Source organism: Varroa jacobsoni, unplaced genomic scaffold (genome assembly GCF_002532875.2).
Source record: "Varroa jacobsoni isolate VJ856 unplaced genomic scaffold, vjacob_1.0 scaffold_40, whole genome shotgun sequence".
In the NCBI taxonomy this organism is placed as follows: Eukaryota; Metazoa; Arthropoda; class Arachnida; order Mesostigmata; family Varroidae; genus Varroa; species Varroa jacobsoni.
In genome coordinates, this window is record NW_019212942.1 from 124,906 (window position 1) to 146,246 (window position 21,341).

The 21,341-nt window shown below is 40.1% G+C and overlaps 1 long non-coding RNA gene across 1 annotated transcript; it reads left to right on the plus strand.

Moving 5' to 3' along the window:
- Nucleotides 1-9,081: 9,081 nt before the first annotated feature.
- LOC147753988 (uncharacterized) lies at nucleotides 9,082-11,958 on the plus strand. Its single transcript, XR_015310929.1, has 3 exons — nucleotides 9,082-9,496; nucleotides 11,060-11,492; nucleotides 11,660-11,958. It is a non-coding gene; the product is annotated as an uncharacterized LOC147753988 (long non-coding RNA).
- The last annotated feature ends 9,383 nt before the right edge of the window (nucleotides 11,959-21,341 follow it).

The window sequence follows — 21,341 nt, forward strand, 5'->3', positions numbered from 1 at the left end:
GAAAAGGAGACACTCTACCACATAAAAGGTGATCCATCGGGTACTATTCTTGGCCGCGGCAATGCCACATGGTGGTGCTTTACATTACCACTGCATGTCTGTCGCCTTTCAACCCCGATAAAAAAACCTATCTTTAGGCATTTTCAAGGGGATGGAATAGGACGAGGCGTAACCTTTCTATGCTTTCTTGCGCACGGTTAGCTAGTCAGTTCATTGCAATATCGGTTTGCCGGCGGAGAATTCAAGCTACGAATATTATTTTTTAAGAAGTAACCCAATCTAAGTAACGTTTTGTTAGAGAAATTTGTCCGCAGGGTTTGTATTGTAGACCTTGCATCGTTATCATCCCTATTGCTTGCAGTGGGGTACGCGTGCTCAATGTTAACTTCATAGAACGTCTCTCGTTTTGGTTTCACTCCTGTCCAGCCGACTTTTTTTTCAAGAAAACCAAAATGATTTGTGAAACTGCATTGATACCTATAAAATCGGATTTGTAATTTCAAAGCTGTTTTGTTTTTTATCATAGCGTTTCAATATTTATCCACCGGACTGTAATATGCTATGCAAACATTTGACGCCATGATAAAGTGATTTAAGAGCTCAATTATGGATCACGTTGAATGACTATAAATTAACGGTGGCTACTTCCACTAAAGGAAGCTCCGGTGTCCATCTAGTTCAGACATTATGATTACTGTAGTAATTTTCATCTTACGCTCACTTCAGGAATTAACTAGAACATCTAAGTTTACTACTTGCCTGAAACTCGAAGGTAGGTACATGTCCTCTACGAAGCGTTCGTTGGATAGGCCCCAACGCCGACTTCGAGTCGCCATCCTGTATGACGTCCGATGACTATATGCAGGCATCTATTCTCCGGTGGTATAATGTAAACGCTGAGCAGTGTACCTCACTGCTACTGTCGCCGTCGTCCTCTTCACGGGCACCTAACCGATGCAGTTTCCCCGCTTACCCATGAGAGACAGCAGAATTGTTGGTTCGCTTGCTGCATATCAGCACATTGACTAACGCGTTCACTCAGTGGCACTCGGCCGGCAGCGCAGGCCAATGCCTAGGTTGAATCCAGCCACCCCACTCTTCTCTCACCCCTGGCTCCATTAGCGCATCGGATCGTATTCACCAGCTACCGGACTCAGGGCCCTCTGGCTATCCCCCGCGTTCTGACTATCGGATGCCTTACTTCCCGAACATTCGCCCTCAGGGTTTTGCTCGGATTACAACTCGTTCTATTTAGAAAGCGAGAAAGAATGAGAGAGAAATAGAGTAATCAGAAAAAGACGGATAGGATGAGGGAGGGGCAGAATATATGTAGAAGAGCCGTAGACCAGCGTACACGAACCAGCTCGGGCAGACGGGTTCGCTTGTATTCCGCATGCTACACAACCCAGGCGACTGGTGGCGTATGCCACTATTGCTTTCGTAGAGCAGGAAGAAGATTCGTTTCGGCCTATGACTGGTAATGGTTTTGCTTAGAAGAATAGCAAGGATCGGTCGCTGCTGCGGTGCTTATAAACTAGTCTACACATCTCAAGTCCACTGGATAATTTCCGGTATTTTTTCTATGTTCATAATAATGCTATGCTATTTATACACGGGGTAATGAGAGAGGGAAAAGCGTGTGTTAGGGGAAGGGCTCAGAACAAGAGTGACTTAGATGTTGTTTAGAGGTATAAAAATACATTATCCCCCCGCCTGAAATTTACGTTTTTTGTTAATAATTTCGAAACACAAACTAGCGAAAACATTGTGTTAGTCCTTTGACGTGTAGCAAACAACTGCACATCTCTTCTTAGTATCCAATAATTGATTAAATCGAATCATAATATTTGGAAGTACTCGCAGCTAAGCCATAGCAGACATATTTTGTCTCCTATACTTTGTCATTACTGTTTTAGGAAATGTTCATGTTGGAAATCAATTGTTCTTCCTTCGTAAGTAACTGGCTTTACCCTTATCTTGATGAACAGATGAAATGTATTACGAGTTTCTGATTGCTTTTTGTCATTATTCTTTCATTGGACATCCTGCGTCTATTATTGCCACTCTGATAAGAGTTATTTTCAATACAAACGATAGGTTTTTGCTCGTAGGTAACAAGCACAAAATCTACTGCTGCTAGGTAGCAACATGTTTTAATAACAAATAGAGAAATGTACACAGACTCACCAATATTAGAAACCATTGATAATATCGATCCTATTTAGATAGTTACACAGAAACAAAACAGTTTACAGTTAGTAGTACGATCTAAGCAGCTTAATCCTTTGAGAATCTTTAGAGTACATTTTCCTCGCCTTTCAGATCGGAGATACAAGAGAGTCAACCCAAAGAGGCGATCTCACAATGCAATATTTTCAGCCTGTGGTTGCCATACTTCCTATAACGTTGGCTTTTAGTAGTGACATTCAAAATGCTCAGTAAATTTTCTAATCATAAAAAATCAATTGACAGTACGACCAAATTAACTGCAAACTTTCCTGATACGCGTCGCAGGGATTCAGACAAATGGTGATCGTCCGGTGAGCATTAAGCTATTAAGTTCAGCAAAAAACATTGCTAACTTGCGTCCCGATACAATGAAGTCATACGTTTTCAAGAAGTACGTTTGTAAAATGCTGTCCTAACCAGCTCCGCTCTTAGTACTAGAACAGTATATAAGAACGTGTATATAACAGTATATAAGACGAATACCAGTGTTCATCATAAAGCCTCCTCTTATAGTGATAAATTAGCGGGGAAAAATAAAAGTTTATTTTACGAGGGAATTTAGGCTTGCTAGGTAAATGCAACTGAGACATACGGAGCCAGTTGAACCTTGTTTGCCAGAGCTGAGAACAACGTTAGCACTGGTGAGCCCTGGTCCATTTATGGACCTTGTGTGCGAGCATTAGGTTCGTAAACTAGGTGGCCTGGGAAATAAGTAAGCATTAATAGGTAAGAATCTTGGATAAGCTCATTTAACCTCTATGTTGTCCGAGCGGGAGAAAAAGTTTACAGTTGTAGCTCAGGCTAGAGCTCAACCTGAATAGAGGGCTCGCCTACAACGTAAGGGACGATATCAATTAAAATTGGCGGCTTTGATTCTGCGACAATCAAACATCGTCTTTGCTTTATGCTTCCGCGGCAAAGGTTTGTCTAAATGATAGCGCGCTATGATAAGACGGCTCATTCACACGGCTTGAAAATTGCATTCCGTAACGATGCACTAAAAAGATAACAACGATCATTGTGTCGTGTAGAAAAAATGCCTATCAGAATGTCATTTTCAGTTATTTTCTTGATTATCCGATTTTTTTTTCTGCTGGGCGATGAATTACATTTTCCTGTAAAGCTGAAAATCAGCGATAATATCAATATTGATTTTTTATTACCTAGAAATAATTATAAAAATGGAGTTGTCATCGTTTCGGTACTAGCTCACTGAAGAAATGTTTCCATTTCAGTGCCATATTTGATTACAATGTTCATTCGCTCGGTCGGGTAACGCCTTCTATGTGAGTTTGGGTTGGCCTGCAAAGTAAGTAAAACAAAAGCGTAGAGTAAACAGACTAAAACAAGTTTATGGACAAATGAAAATAGGCCATCGTTAGGACATTTATTGACAGGTCATTCATTTTGATGACGGCTGTCTTCGTCGTTTGTTTGTCTATTCAACATATGCTGCTGAATTTTCATGCAATCTTGCCAGCGCAGCTATAATTCATATGCGAGGAATAAGGTTCGCTCAACGAAATCTACATGATTAACATAACAATTTGAAATTACTATGAATTAAAATTAAGTTTTCCGGCTCGCAGGAAATAGATATGACTCCAGCATATCGTCATTCCATATTTATGGTTACCCTAGCCGAAGGTTGCTCAGAGACAATGGCAGAAATTGGCTCATTTTACAAGTATTTTCCAAACACGAGTCCTGTATTCTAGCATCTAGCCGAATAGAATGGGCCATTATCTTTTCAGGGAAGCCGTTGGATACAGCCTCCTTTGCTCATCCTTCGCCCGAGCAGAGAAATGAAGGGCGTTGGAGGCAGTGGGGCCAATCTAATGTGGAGTAACCAAAACAAGACTGAAAACGCTGTTATTACGTTATACGCCAGCCATTGCCATAAAAGTACAGAAAAATATTATTATAAAAAATGGGTAAACAGGTTTAGATGTTGGGGATAACTGTTCTTGATGCAAACCCAAAAAACCGACTGGGTGTCATCAAAAGCAACTGGCACATTTAGACGCAGTAGAAGTTAAACTGTGACTCTGAACTTGTGAAAGCTACACAGCAGTTTTTTCTGCCTACCATACCCTATTCATGAGCAAATCCTAGGCTCTGTTTCGGCGATTTACAATACGCTGCCGTTCACCATTCCTAATCGGTTCCCAAAGACGCATCCACAAAGATACTGTTTTTAGTAGGTTGCCGACAGTAGCTGTATCTGTTAACGCAACGGGCAGAATACGATCCTGCGCCTACCACAACCTCAGCTGACCTGATAAAAGTGTTAACGAGGCTGCGATGGCGGGCTCGCCCGACGACGAGTTCATCACAGAGTTTGTCCTAAAAAAACCTCTGTCAAGTTAATGCGTAGCAAGTAGACCACCTTAGTTTCAAGCAGGCCTAAATGAGGACCGCTAGCGGGCAACGACTGCTACCCGCTGAATCATGCGCACAGCTATAAGTGCGGCAATCAGTTGGTTCGGCTTTTCTATAAAAGGTCGCTGTTTTTCGGGACGTCGACTAAATTTGGACATCAAGCGACACCTTTGCAAGTGGACATATTGATGCATCGTTGATGGCAACTGTGATTAGCGCTAGTCCACTCTGTTGAGTGGACGAACTTACTCTCAGGGAGTTCGTTTTAAAAAGCTTACCGAGAAATAACGAGCAAGCTGTGGACAGGTAAAAAGGTGGCCAGCTACTTTAAGCAAAAGAGTCACGTGATATGGTACGTACGTACGTACTAAGTGATTTAAACGAAATGAGCATGCAAAATAATTCTAGAATACCATAATTAGTTAAAATATGCGTAAAGCCTCATTACATATGTGCTCTTTTTCCGAATGTACACAACTGATTCTCCGCAAAAAATATTTAGAGACGCTCCAATAGGAGCGCCGGGCTCCAAAGATGTTTTTAGTTAGCTCTTACACTTTGTGAAGGGACCCATAACCATTCTATGAGACTAATGCTCTGTATTTTGGCCAATGGCTACGTAGGTTGCTCTAGTTGACAGTAAAGCCGTCTAAAATATTCTTTATCTATCAGTATACACGTCCTAGATAGCTTTAAAAATAAAGTGTTAATAATCTGTGACTAAACGTTTCAGAGATCAGTTAATATATGTGATCAGAGTATTCAAATTTTACGCTGTCGGAAAGAAACATTTCTGAACTGTTTGATTTATCTTGTTGTAGAGTAAGTTTATGATCCCTCTGTACGAGGCTCTTTTTGTTCACAGTTCTGCCTTTGTCGAAACTGCAGACGTTAATGGCTGCACCTAACCGGATGTTATTAACTTAACTAATGTTCTAATATACCATGAACTGCCGTCGCAATAGGTCTCTCTTTTAGCTGGTCTTAAGAAACCTTACGGGGCTCAACTACAAGCAGAAACCACCATATTAGAAATGTTAATGAATCTTCAGTTAGCATGTAGAACCACTGTTACAAGCCCCTATGGAAATAAGTTATAAACATAGAGGCACGGAAAAAAAGCCAACATACAAAATATTACACGTAGCCTATTAAGTTCACAAATATGAAATTCTGAGTGTACAAAAAAATAAAAATACAGCCATACAGAGTTTCCCTTTACCGAACGTATGATTAATGGATGTTTAATGATGTACAAAAATAAATTACGTTTTAGCATTATGTCAAAGACGTCAGCTCTTCCGCAGCCTTTATGATGGCAGCGGAAAGCTAACGACCCAGGTTTTTACATAACGCTGGGACGTCTTGTCACAACTTTAAAGTTTCATGTTATTCATTTGGAAAGCATCTAAAAACAAGTGTTTTTCATAAACATTTAAAAAAAAACTATAAAAATCAAGGTCGGCATTTAAGAACATACGCATAAAACAACAATTCATATCGCTATTTTATCATAGCATAATATAGAAAACCTTACGTATACGTAAGCTCTTTGTTAATTAGCAATGGGGTTAGATGGTCCCACTATGTTATACATAAAATGCCTCGATAATTGAAAGCTCCGATTGTTTAAGGACAAAATGTCTTTTTTACGTTAAGTGTATTGAACAGGTCCATTGCAAACCATAATAATCGTATGTAATGTTCACCTACTTTTCTGCTCTTCAAGCCAATTTGTGCATCTTTTTTGGAGAACAAGAAGTCAGTACGTTGATCTGTTTTTCTTGAATCTTCCGAGATAAGTAATTCTAAAAACGGAGTTTCTGGGCATATAATCACCTATCGGCTACTTTAGACGTTAAAAAATCTCTGCATGTACGTAATTATATGGAAACAGATCACACACTTCTGGAATTAAGCAGATAGTCTATAGTACGTACTTAGATAGCTTTTAGCTGCTATTATTCGATGAGAAATATGGTACATTTTTATGGTACAGGGCATAGCTGCTTTTCACTACCACTTTTTAAATGTTTTTGAAATGAACGTCTTACGTTCCGTAAAGCCGTTAGGAATTGCTTCATAACATTAGATGTGTTTTTTTGACAGCAATGGCTTCCGTAGCGACTGTTCGTCGAAACAGTCACTACATCACAATGTCCGAACCCAGTTTTTTTAACGCCACCGGATTTGCATAAGTTGCTTGATGGATGTTGCAGGTTCAGCACGTTATTTCAACCTTAACGATCACCATGCATTAAACAATTTCCATTTTTGTGGCCGTTAGCATTCTATTAGGCTGTGAAATGTGGCACAACGCTTAATTGTAAAGCCATGAACAAAATACGCTTGAACGGTAGTTGCTGTAAGCAGACGCATGCAATCAGCTGGTCGTTGAAGTCATTCTTGAAAAAAGGTCCACTTTGTATGTTACCTTTAAATCACCATCCACAGAACAGTATATTTTCTGTCAGCAAATTTCGCTAAGTAAATCTGAGACACAGTTGGTTGCTATAAGATAGTATTCTACGTTTGCGGACGCGTCGTGTTTTCTCAATTCCTCTATGCAAGTTTCGTTGTCCGTACGGCTCATAGCGTTCACCTTACCAGACAACGACCTTTCAACGCAACTGCTTTAATCTATCGGCTACTTGGACTAAGGCCGAAAACGTCCCGGCTTTGCTATGGTCAGAGAAAAGGCCAACAATGCGCATCACACGACGATTACCAATTATCGATTATAGACAAGCATAAAGGTGCTTTAGTTTACTCGGAGCGTTGAGAACAGGACGTAATAATAGGGCCACCGGGCCCTCTTGTTGGGGGCCTCTTGTAGCATTCCGCCAGTGCAACCAACATTTTTGACTTCGTTGTTCATTTTCGCTACACGTTCACAATAGAGATAAGCACCCTCTTGGGAATCGACCAGATGTGCCTTTAACCGAGTCGCGAGCTGGCGGATTTCTCACAGTTACTGTTTCAAGTTACCTAACGAAAAACGTATCTATGGGAGGCTTCCCATGGGAGGCTATGCCTACGCATGGCAGCAGGTAGGGAAAGAGGCTTGCCCGGAAACAACGGGACCTGAAGCAATTGCGTAATTCGCAGATACTCAACGGCATCTTCCGTGGTCTTATTTTAACAGGGGGAGCGTGACTTAGTCAAGATCGTGGTGCCGGAAATATGCATGGCTCTCAAACCCTACTGAAATAAGGTGATGCGGCATGTTATTATTATACTGCAAAATCTTATCACCCTTAGCATTAATGATATCGATATTTAATTTTTTAAAATTTAAAACAGTACATCCAAGTATAGCTGTGAAGGCTGATGGTCAGATGTGTAAGTTCATTAAAGGTCCATTTATTCGCACAAGTCTCTGCCGGGGTCACATTATTACTCAGCGTTGAATTCAGGAATACTTTTGTGAGTGCTTCCTTTGCTACGTAATGAATAATAATTAAAATAGTACTGAATAACTACGTACTCATAATTTTGAATCTGCTACAAATAATAGTTTGGTAGTAGTCAGTGTAAAGATATTCCCTCTCCACTAGGCTTCCTGCTCGCGTATATCTATCTATATCAATCCGATAGTAAAACGTTTCAACTAATAACACGTTATATAAAACGTATTGGAGTGAAATAGGGTGAAATGTTCGGTACGAACTGACAGTGCTAGTCGTTCAGTAAACATGATATGTCAGATTGAATGAGGAGACAGACCAAAGGTGACTGTGGCTTAGTTATATAGGGTGGCATGCAAAGATGACAGGCGCACTCTTCTCTCTGTTTACGAGTCGTCACAAAACAGCGTCAAAGATCCGAACGAGAAGATTCGAGATTGCATGCTCACTCCGATGGCGCCAGTGATGCAAATGCCGACGTGCACGTATAAAAATGTTAGTTCCTTCGTTGTTTGCTCCCACTGATGTTCCAGCTTCCGAAACGAGCCTCGAAATTAAGAATAGGGAATGCCCACACATGCCAAGGGAGTCATCAACTTAGAAGCACCGATCTTTTGTCTGAACGCGTTCATTCTACACCCCCACATTCGAGTGCTTGGCATGCCATTAGAAAACTAACCTGAAAAAGAAAGGTCACGTTTAAGATACTTAAGAGAATTTAACAGAGCGATATATCCACAACCTACTAATATCAGATTCTAAATGTAACGATCTTGTGTGTTTATGTGGCAACATATGTTTAACAGAGGTAGACAGGTAACTTTGTGGAAAAAAAAAAAAAGAGGCCTATTTTGAACATGATTTGATACCTAATATATCCAAACTATATGTTGGTAAACAATGTGATTTTTATATAGCTAAACTAGCCTTGAGCCAGGCTAAAAGGCCAGACGCCTTATGTAAATCGTAATTATGCTTATATTTGGACGGAGGATTTTTTCTGAAATCACCAATAATAGATATAATTAGATTCCTTCATTCATGGTGAAAATGTACAGTTTGCCGAACTGGATGTTTCTGAGTTATAAACGAATATTATATTGAACCTTTCAGGCTCGAACCGTGATGCGATTGATTTTACGAGAACATCTGCGAAATGAAAGAAACAACTAAATCACACTTAAAAAAGTTACTGCCCTGCTAGGTGTGCAGGACTTGTGTGAAATCCGTCTATTCAAGCTATATCTTTTTGCAAGCTGCAAAAGTACTCCCGTATCTAAACTACAACTGCCAGCTTCTCCTACTTCCCTGTAACGGTTTTCAATTCACAGTGTGGCCGATAGAACGTATATCGACAAAGTGCGGTACCCTGTCGAGTTTCAAGGGGCGTACGGTAAGCGAAGCGCGTCTGGCCTTCGAACACAATACAGACAGCGGCAGAATGAAATGTTTCAGCTGAAGACTCCTTCCTAGGAAAGGTTAGTTAGTCTAAACTTTGTCGATATAGGTGTATTCCGAACGTTTTTTTTTTTTTAATCTAAATCTAAAGTTTTATCTAAAAAATCTAAATAAAGCTAAGCGGAGCTTAAACTCGATTTTATAATGATCTAGATCTGGTATTAGTTGAAAGGATTTCATATTCTGCACACAGATAAGCTAGATTTGTTTAAAATGAAAGTAAATTTAGAAATCGATGCTATTTCACGCCAATCTCAGAAATGGGGTCTCGTATAGCACAACATTGGCCGCCTTGTATAGATTATTGATATATAGATAAGTCCCATATTAATAATACCAATTTACTTCAAACAAGTGCATTTTTATTTTGAAATTAGTATTAGGCTAGATACATTATTGAATACAGTAACTCGTAAAGATTTAGCTAAAAATTATCTACACATTTACCTGTTAATTAATTTAAGAGCTGATTCTACGCATTTGATTTCACTAGTTAAAACCTATTAGGCCTTGATGCTGCACGGCGCCTATTACAGTTCATATTAAGAAAAGATCGATAATAGAAATAGAAGTCCAAATATTGTTTTTCGGCCTGTTGACCTGAAGTAAGAGTCGATCGACCTCCATTGGTTCTAGTGCATAGCCAGGTATGCTCTCGAAAAAAACTCTGGAAGGAGTCTTTTCTATGTTTCTTTTTCAAAATTTCGCCCCTTCGTTTTTCGCCCCCTTCGCCCCAATCGCGTTGTCGGAGCCGCTTTCTCGGCATCTAGAATTGACTCAAACGTAAATTAGCTAACGGCAGCAGAGCGTTTTTGTGCTTTGTTAATTCCATGAACGTACTTCATTTTCCTTCTAAGGGGCTATCAGAAGCTCGCTTCATCTTCGTTCCTGATAAGCACAGAATCTTTTTTATTTTTTTTTTTATTATTTATTTATTTATTATTTATTTTGGGGATTAATGGTTTACTGAACAACACGAATTGGAACGATGCTTAATTACTAATTGAAGTTTACTAAAAGCCATCCTATATTTAACAAAGTCTAACATTATCTCAATGCACGATTTAATCAAAATTGAGCAATTGTTGATACAAGCCAACCTTTTGCGATAGTTACATACTTTGTGAGCGCTGTTACTCTTCATGGCGATCAAAAGGTCCGAGTTGTACCTACCCCCCATTAAAGTCCACTTAATAATTTCGAAATTGTGCACGGAGCGTCTCAAGACAAGTGGCCTACTGCATCTCTATCTCGCTATCAAATAGCACACAGATCACTGCTAATCAGTATTTCTAACTGACTTCTTAATGGTTTCTCGAGTAGCCAAAATCCAGTTTATCTGTTACATAGTATATGTAATGCGAAACGGTACATACATACATACACTCTGCCGTCAAAAAACATGATCAGTTTGTCATACATTGGCATCACCTATTGACGTTCACCTGGCAGCACAGCCGATTGCTCAGATCAGGTATCAGATAGCGCCCACGTGTGCTCCAAGCCAAAACGGCCCTACGGAGCCTTTGCCCAGTTTACTCAGACAGAATCAGGAGTGTCTACTTGTCGTTCTAACTACCTAGCAGCACCATCACCGCCGCCACTAGTCAGCAATTCAGCTGCCTTGCCATTCGCCTTCAGTGAAGTGGGTAGCCAACTGGGACTGGGGCAAACCGGCTGTCAAATCCATCTGGTTTTCATGATGCCCTTGTCGCGAAGCAATTCTATTGGTGCTTACTTGAACGACGAACGTGCTGCCTCGCATGGCTACCTCAGCGTTTCCAGGGGCAGAATGACGACGGCGACGGCCACGGCCACGACGACGACGGCGACGGCGACGATGATGACGATAACGGGCAAAAAGAGACAGACAGCCGTGGAGGAGATGCCCCCATATGTAGAGGTACTATGGTGGCTGGTGTTCACTAGCTATTCGCGAAAAGCCCGCCTATTCACGCTGACTCTAGTATATCCGTATTGCCCCTAAAACAAACCCAGACGGCAGCCTGTTCAAAGGTAAGAGGAAACAGATAACACTAGCCGTTTACTGTAGTCAATCCAGGACACAGACTATTTTGACTTCTCAGTATATCGACCACTGAGCATATTAAGCATTAATATACGGCCGGGAGACAATGTTTTGCTTGGTTCAACTATGACAAGTACTTCGTTTGTCTTCACAGACAGAAGTGGAAGTAGAACCTACAGTCACCGTCATGGTTACCATTCAAGAGAGGCAAACAAGTGTCCCGTGCAACGTGCAAGCTACGTTGCAATTCCAAGTGACAGCCTTCCACTTGATACACACGTTCCACGGACGCACCTTCCACTTGCATGCCACAACATACACACACATATACATGTATATATAGAAAGAGAATTAGAAGACGAGGGCGAGTGCAGGACTTTATGCCGGTTCACTCCGACAAACGTTCCAACAATTGCACAACATTAATGCTACCGCCTGCGTTGTGAGTAATAAGACAAGTAATAAAAACGGAACGAAATGTAAAAAAAAGCACTGTGGACCTTGTTATTACAGCAGATCAATGTAGACAAAATATGCGGCTATACAAAATAATACTGCTTAAATCCAAATCTGAAATAAAAACTACTCTCTACTGCTATGAAAACCAGTCCACTTCGAGGTACAGTGGAATAAATAACTACCTCACTCCCCACCCTGCCCGCCTCCTTCCTTTCTTAGATCGCTCATTTCGAAACGATCGCAATGATTAGGTTGCCTCTTCAGATCCATTGGATTCATCCACCAAAATCGACTGCGTCTACTTCGAGCTGCGTTGTTATTTTACGATTTTAATTTATTGGTATGTCGTCTGCGCTTCTGCAACGGGAGCTGCTGCTAGCGGTATTATACGAGGCAGAAGCCGATTACTCAACTCCTCCCTAATAGCCTGATTGTTTCTAGAACTTCTCCAGCGGGCCTTTGCTTGCAGGCGGTGGGGATAACTTGCGACTGGTTGGCGCCCGAATGCAAATAAAAACGTTGTAAAGTGTCCGTTGTTCTTCGAGTTGTCGACTCGAACGGCAATTCGGACTTGCTCAAACTCAGAGTGACCCGCAATGAAACCTGGAACAGTGTCAGCGTCGTCAGCAGCTTCGCTAGCGATAGCGGGAAAGCCTGAAACAAGGACAGAGGCGAAAGCAAATGGCGGCCCATAGACGAAGGTTGGGACGTCGTCATTCGGTGAGTGGCTATGTGGGCGTACACGCAGAAAGTGGGCGGTGGGCGAAAGGGGAAACCTTGTTGCGTTCTCTATCTCTTCATGACCGACCAAATGATTGCCTCCCGCTAGCTTTTCGTAGTACTACGCGGCCGAAAACAGGCAGGCAAACGAGCAACGCTACTGTTAGAACAAATCACAACATACAGCCTCGTTGATCTGTTTGATCTTCTGAAGATACACGAGTCGTTTACATAATATTGCCTAAGAAAGCCTCACTTCAGTTTTAGATTTATAGGATTGAATCGTATCAATAAACTGTATGAAGAACAGAAAATTCGGAGTTTTCAAAGAATAATAAAGGAAGATATTGTTTTTGCTAAGGCTAGCAGCATACACGTATTCAGCTATTTGTAAAGGGCCATCCATGGACTAGGCATTGACGAGGTCGAACTTTACTTTACGACATCCAGCCGACGGTAAAGGATGATGGCTGGGTGGGAAGGGTACGATGAAGTATACACTATCTATGCTCGAGATTTTAAATCATTTCCAGTTAGACTCACTCCAGTACTTCCTGCTTAATTTTCGCGTATCAGAGAGGCGAAGAAAAACATTAAGCGTACTAAATTAAGATTCACAAAAGTTATAGTCAATGCTGTTAACTAAACAGATGCAGAGGTAAAATTTTTCAAAGTTGTAAAAATTTCTCTCAAATGAGGTTAGGCTATGGTGCAGAAGTTTTAAGGACAAAAAAGGCTAAAAATGTTGAATGTACTCACTCGAAAGTCCTAATCCGTAGAGAGTTCATAAACCTGAATCTCTACACACCCGGATCAGTTTACTTCAAATGCCGGGTTAAGTTTTCAAAAGCTCATATTTTGCCCTAATGCAATCGCTTGACATAACTGATTTCATTTTTTCCCCTGAATCCATTAAATTATCGTTATACGTAAGAGAAGAAAAATAAATTTCTATTTAAAACTGAAAATTTATACAATAAACATCACATATTAGTAAAACAGCGTCGAATACCATTTTCTGCGCAAAACCAAAGTCACATTCTCTGTTGTATATACATTGCTGCCTCTGTTGTATATATTGTACAGAGGAAGTACATGATGCCCGGGTTTTCTGATAAAGCAGACCTGCTCAAGGGCTCTCCAAAGTGATCGTATAGCCTAAAGTGAGTGCAGGGCATGGGACTAAGTAGAAATTATGGGCAAGGCCAGATGAGAAGACTCTCATCCCATGGCAACTGGGCAGGACACGCCCTACTTAGGTCAGAACCGTTACGATGGCCACGATGACGACGCAGCAGCGGCGCCCGAACGTCGACTCATATACACACGCGCTACCACACTCTTACGTAGAAGTTGGTAGGTAGAGGTCCAAAAGCGTCACTGCGGCAAGATAGCGCAAACATATCGTACGCATTGCGAAAAGCGCCAACAATAAATTACAGAAATATAAAAAAAGGGCGTCGCCGGGGGGGAGCCGGGGGAGAGTTAGAACAGAACTATGCTATAGTGCACTGCTAAAGTTTGAGATACTGGGATGAAAAAGCAGCTCGAAAACCTTGAGGTCGACAGCGGTACTGTCCACTAGAACAGGGGCTGTTATGTATTACTCCTAGTAAGGATACACGAAAGAGGCAAGAGACGAGAATTTTATGCGCAGAGCTCCTCGGCACTTCGGAGATACTCTCAAGGAAGTTTCAGACAGCATTCTACAGTATATGTCAGTACGCGTATAGGAAGTTGTTCGCGCATGAATAGCGTTAGTGCTTTTACTTCTATAAAGTACACCATTAAATGGAAGCTAGCAGTTAGTCAAAGTGATAATGAACAGAATAGAAATATATACTATGGATTTTTCATTTTTCACAGTCCGATAAACTTGTTTCACGACGAAAGCTATTGAACACACTTGAACCGAGAATATATTAATGAAGTACACCATTTATAGACCGATTCCATAATTGAATTTCAAGCCTGGTCGATGCTTTCCTTCAAGATGCGCGTAAATTTCCTGTGAATTTGTTTTAATTCGTGGAACTTATATTTTGTAAAAATCGATTATATTTCCAAGTATGTATTTACAATTGGTTAATTTGAATAGTCCCAAGATACGCGTACGATACAAAATCTGTTTATTAGAGTTTCCCATTAAAGTCATATTTATTTGTGGTTCTTTGACGGCTATAACAGGAATAGACTGAAAGGGAAACAGTAAGTGCTTGAAAAATAACGGCAGCTGAAATTACGAGCCCCATGATCTATATGCAAGCACATATTTTCCAGTCGATGTATTGTTGTTCTATTTGTTCCTCCGGAATAATTCAGAGACCGCTTTACACAGGCTACCCTATTTCATATTCCCTGAAACAAGTAAAGTTTGATAATATATAAATATATATTGAGGCGGGCTGGCCTAGCTGTTTCGTTGATTAGCCAAGACAGATACTTCACAACCACTCGCTCTGATCTAATATAGCCGACGTGATTGTCATAAATCAATTGTCAAAAAAGTGACGTAAATGTCATAATATCCGCTCTGTTTTAACTCAGATGTGCTCATCCGGCCGCTTGTCCTTACCCTGCGGCCGAATTCTCAAACTTCTTTTGCTCTCTCTCGACCCTTCCGTGACCCTTTCGTGCGTTTGTCCGGTGGTATTTGTTGTGTGGTACTCTTGACGCGATCGGGGATGCCCTGCACGAGCCCAAGGCAACTTGCACTAAGTCCTGCTGACTGCCCCAAGTACATCTTGGTACTTTATATGATCAGCAGGTCTGAGTTGTCCTGGGAGTGCCTTAGACGATAATGACAGTTTGTCCCACACAATATGGTTGAGGCTTCCCTTATTTACTCCTTTGCAAGTCAGCACAAAGATATCTATATATATAACGAGTTCTTTTTTAGAACAAAACAACAGATATTTTATGGCCAACAATAGTGCGCCATTTGTTAAATTTCAGCGAAGATTAGCCATTAGCCTCTCTTTCCGCGGTGGACAGACCGCCACCTAAGACTAAGCACTTCCTTTCTTGCCGGAAATTGACAGTCTGCATTACCGCGAGCTTTCACGCGTTTTCCGAAAAATTCGAGGAAAACTGTCATTAGACAAAACAAACAGTCTCAATAGGGTTTAGACTTACGCTTGGAAATTTATCAAAACGGCTGAAAAAGCCCATCTTTGATAAACGCTGATTTTTGATACGGAAATTAGAAATACTTATTGGGCCACCTGAACAAGGTTCAGTGGTTGGGTTTTTTTACTTTTGCACCTCTTACTTAAATTTGCTCGTTTTGAGTACTTTTACCTTCAGGGAGAACTAGCCTGCTTTTAGCTAAAAATTTAATTTTACTAAAATCTTTGTACAAAACGTATTTAAGCGATATTATTTTTATTATATTATATATGATATAATCGAATTTATACCTGTTAGGAAATTATTTGCACATCGAAAAACGAACGTTTCGCAAAGAACTAGTAACTGGCTCAGATCTCAAATTGTAGTCGCGATGGATGTCGGTTATCACCGTCACCGTTATACGATCACCGTTATACGATCACCGTCAGAAACGACACTTTTAGCACATGCAAAACATTTCATTAAAATATCTATTGTCTAGATACGGTTTCGATAAAACTTTCGACGCTCTATTCCGTATACAACACATAGCAGTCCGGGCACTTTTGAGGGCGACGTAAAAAATACTGATGATTTTTTCTGGGTTGGCTGGGCTCGGCCAAAAAAAGCTGATGATTAAAAACCTATACATAAATAACAAGCCTTTACAACTGGAAAATTCAGAAAAAAAATTCCTATGAACACGAATTGTTTCAATCAATTACATTAATCCGTAAATTAATAACTGTTGAAAACGAAGAGAGTTCATCGTATTGTCGCAAAGGTAGGACCACTTCTAATGCTAATTACAAAAAATACTAACGACTGTTTGTTCTGGACGTACAGTACGTATGAATGTCCTATGTTGTGGTTTAAAATAAGTAAGGGTCATATATAGGGTGCACAAACAACAAAACAGTTTAAGCCCGTCTTAGCTAGAATCTAGCCATTAGGCCAACTTTAGGAAATTTCGCCTTATTAGTACTGTTTATGTTGTAAGCATATGAGTTGGACGCCTTTGCACCAATAAACCTAGAATGATGTACTTTAGTTTTCTCTATGATGAGATAATAAGGCTAGTTATATTGTAAATTTCGCAAAATACAGTATTACCGCTTGTTGACCGCTTTCGATTAAATCAAATATTTACTCTTCTTTAAAGACCGATAGATATTCAACAAAACGTTTTTTGAAAACAACAATAGAAACACAATTTTAAACTACCTTCGTTGGTCGAAAACATTTCTGATATGGATGCGGTTAAAGGGACCAACCAGGCGATAGTGCAAGTGGTGCAGTACCCGAAAGAACAGCTGTCGGCATAAAACAAGCAAATATATTTAGATTCAGCTGGTTAATATGGATATCGAGTGGCTAGCGAAATTTGGTCTCGATACTTGGCACGAAGTCACATATATTCGTACGAACGGCGAAACCTAAAGCGGAACGATATAAACACCGTAATAATATATTGGACAAATGTATATACATTTCAATCGTAAACTTGCCGTTTTTCCTTATTGTAAGCCTATGTTCTTTCATAAATACAAGGTTGCTATGGGCTGATAAGTTCACTCACCAAAAGCTAAGTCACAAAATGAATTGGCATCTATTGGGTGATAGAACAGCCCGCGTGCATTACAAAAAAATAGGCAAGTACTAATCAAATATGTATTACATTTATCTAAACCAAAACCTTCTGTTTGCCCAACCAAAAAGTTCTGCCCTATATATACATGCCTTAAAGCAGAAGTCGCGGCTGGTCGAACTGTGTTCGAGTCATCTGATAGGTACGGAATATGGTTTCCCTAGAGAATTCAAGTAATCAAAATTGCAGTCGTAAGCAAACCAGTTTCTCAATAACAATGGAGTTTTTGCACATCCAGTTGACTGTTCAAAAACCAAGGCCTATTGTCCTTCTCTTAAACTCTTCGCTTCTATTGTCGCGAATATGGAGTTTTGTAGGAATTTTCAGACATTATCTTGCTTAACTCAGAATACTGTTAAATTAAGTTGCTATTAAATAATTAAGCTTAATAGCGTGAAATTACAGCATAGCCTTAAGTAGCTTGGACGCGGGATGGGGAGACTAAAATCAGATTTTGAAATAAAATTAATGTTAGCAAAAAAGTGGGTAAATAAAAAGCAAAAAAGTGGGCTTAAAATAAGGAAAAACAATAAGTTTGTGATTACGAAACCATAAGCAGTAGAGGCCGATTTAGCCACTGATTGAAGAGTTCAATTTGAAGGAATATGCACTGCAACTCATCGTTAGCACAGCCATCACACATAGAATGATTTGCCCACGAGAGAAAATGGCTCAGTATATTGATAAGTGTTATGTAATCACTCTACATGTATACTTATTTCTAGAATAGAAATTTGCAGAACGTTATTTATTATATACATGAAGTAATTGTTATTGCTTTTTATTGCTAGAAGTTCCGTCGGCATATGTATGTATGTGTACAGCTTTTCTTCTTATAAATCTAATACGTACCGTTAGCTGGCTTAGGTCTATCTGGGGTATAATACCATTTCTCAATATATAATCATCTTGACGATATCGTATCCACTGTACAGAGTGCGTACCATATTGCTCTGAAACGTGCTTTCTTTGAGTATATCTTGTTTTTGTTTACGATATGTGTATATGTATGTATGTGTCTATGTTTGTGTGTATGTCTGTGTGATTTCGAAAAATCACATCACTCTCTTTAAATCATCGAGGCGCCCCATCCGCGCCTTTCTATTGCGTTGCAATTTGGTGCATCTCAATGCCAACATCGGATCGCTCCCGCCAGCACCTTCGTCTTGTTTTTATCGCTTTTCCTGCTTCCCATTGTACAGCGTTTATGCTCTGCGATCCGAAGCCAAGCGACGCTAGGGGCTCCCATATCGAGAATGATGACTGTGATCCTTGAGTGCACCACTCACGCTCGATTTAGCCATTCTCCGTCTGACATCTGCAGTCCGCTAAGATCACTGCTGAATCAAACCAGACCAAGCCTAAACATTGATCGAAGTCTGACCCAACCCATTAAATATAGAAACGTTCCAATATGCTTCTGTCTGCCAAATGCTAGTTAGAGACTGAATCCATCTTTTCGTTTCGATGACGCGCGGCACATCACCGTGCTATGTCCCAACTGCTAGCATCAAAAAGAACCCTAGCAAATTTTGTACTCAATCCATGATCCCTTCTTGGATAGATAAAGATAGATAAATCGCTACCACGGGCCAAATGGCGAGCGGAGAAGACAAGCAATGACGAACCGTAATATAGGTCTTCGTCCTTATGACCGTAACGGAGAGCAGGCTAGGAAGGAGGGAGGGAGGGAGGAAGTAGGTAGAGATGGGAGTGTAGTGTGTGTCAGGCGTCACAGGCAATCAAATATATTTATGCTTATTCCTTTATCGTATCCATGCGTTATTTATTCCGTTCGTTTTGAAGATGCTAATGTTCTGCTTTTGGTTTGTCTAACCTCAAGTCCGTCGGTGCCCGGTACTGTAGCTATATATGTATATATATATATATATACACTACTACTACTGTATTTGCTATATAAATAAAACGATTTTTAGCCATAATTTGTGTCTCATGTGATTTCGCAGTATTTATTATATACTCAAATTTGAACCCAAAAGGTATTTAGAATTAAGCAGCAATAATCTAAAAATATATTAATATTATAAATATATTAATGTATAGACAAAATACTAGAACAATTCCTAGCACACGTATGTGATAAATTTTTGGTGCCGTTCAATTTAAAGAACGGGCTACGAAGAATTAGTACACTGATATATATATATATATATACATTGATTCAACATAAATTTTATCTACCAGAGCTTTTTCAGTGTGTTCGAAATTTATTTTAACATAACGCGCCGCTAAACGTCCTAGGGCGCAAACTAAATATCCATACATTTGTAGATACATATTCATCGAATATCCACCTGGGCATTCTACCTGGCCACACGAGCTGAACCGTGGATTTACAGCGCATTGTCAGAACACGTTGGCGTTCTTTATACAAGTGGTAATAATTAAAATGATTTAATTGATTTGCATTTATACATATTTATAGTGCCTGGATCTAATTCCATAAAACGCTTGATAGAAGAATGCAGAAGCTATATATATTGAAATGTACCTGGGATAAATGTTTTTTTTTTCCGACAAACAACGTACATGTACAATCTTTGGCGTGTGACTGTTGATTGAGTTTAAGTTTGTCTAACTCGAAATCTTTAAGTTAGCAAGCCATTTATTCAGGCACATGGCTATGTTACTTTCAGTAATAATAGCTATCCTCTTAAGAATTTAGCCATGCCGCTTCTGGCCAACCCACAATCTATCTATTTCCTGCCAATGCTGTAAATGCTAATCGTTTTGTTGAAAGATCTCTGAGCTGGACGAAAGCGTTCGTTTCGCTTGCGCTACTGTCGCCTTTTCTAAGTCTATGTTTTTTTACTTCATTAGTTTTTTTGGTGCTAAAACGCGATGCAGTGATGTTCTAGCGAGAAATTCATGGTCTAGCTTACGGTGGATAGAAGGAAGGTCGTGTAGCTGAAACACAGAAAAGAAACTATGAACAGTAGAAATAGCAGCTGCGGTTTTAGAGGCTAACTTACTAGACGTCTCTCATTTTAGCCTAGCTTAAGGCGTGTCGAAATCGTATGTCTTGGCTTGCCAAAGCTATCCTTGCTATAAGGTTAACTCGAGTAGCAAAAAGTAAAACAGGTTACATAACCGAAGGTGACCGGATAGTGGGTTTTTGCTTAAGCTAGACAAAGATAACTACAATTATCGAAAGATTTGTGTGATTTATAATGTTTGAAAGCTGGCGGTTTGCTTTCTTTGGCAGAGTTAGATACCGATCAAACAAAAATACGCGCTACTTGGTCGTGTCTTTTTAGGTACGTATTGCGTTCTGTTATAGCGCTCATGACAGAAGGTTGTCGGATTTCTGGCCACCAGTTGTAGCAAAAGAAGTAATTTTATATACGTATAGCTGGAACATGTCTATATATAGTTAGTCTATAACTGTTTTTAGTTGTACGTGCAGTATTGTCTTAGATAAGCGTCGCTTCGGACGGTCGGCTCCCACCAGGATAGAACAAAGTCTCTTTTCATCTCTCTCTCCCTCTCCCTCTCCCTCTCTCTCTCTCTCTCTCTCTCTCTCTCGAATACACACACACATATCTTTCTATCTCTCTGATATTGACTGCGTTGTCGCGTAACATTGGCAAGTTCTCGTAGATCGTCACTCTGATTTTCAGCCGAAAAAAACAGACAGGGGATATAACTGGACGAAAATAAGACAAGAGGCTCATAGGGTCTTTTCCGTGTTGACCGTGTATCTGTCAGCAACGAGTAACAACCTAAGATCTGAAGTAGGACCGGTCAGCAGCGGCGCTTTCGATTAAAAATAGACTCGAAAAAAATCTAATGAATGTTAGGGAAACGTCTCATAAGCTTAACTACTCTGTCATTGCACTAGGTAAGTTGAAAGGCCGGCGTAGACTTCACGTATACC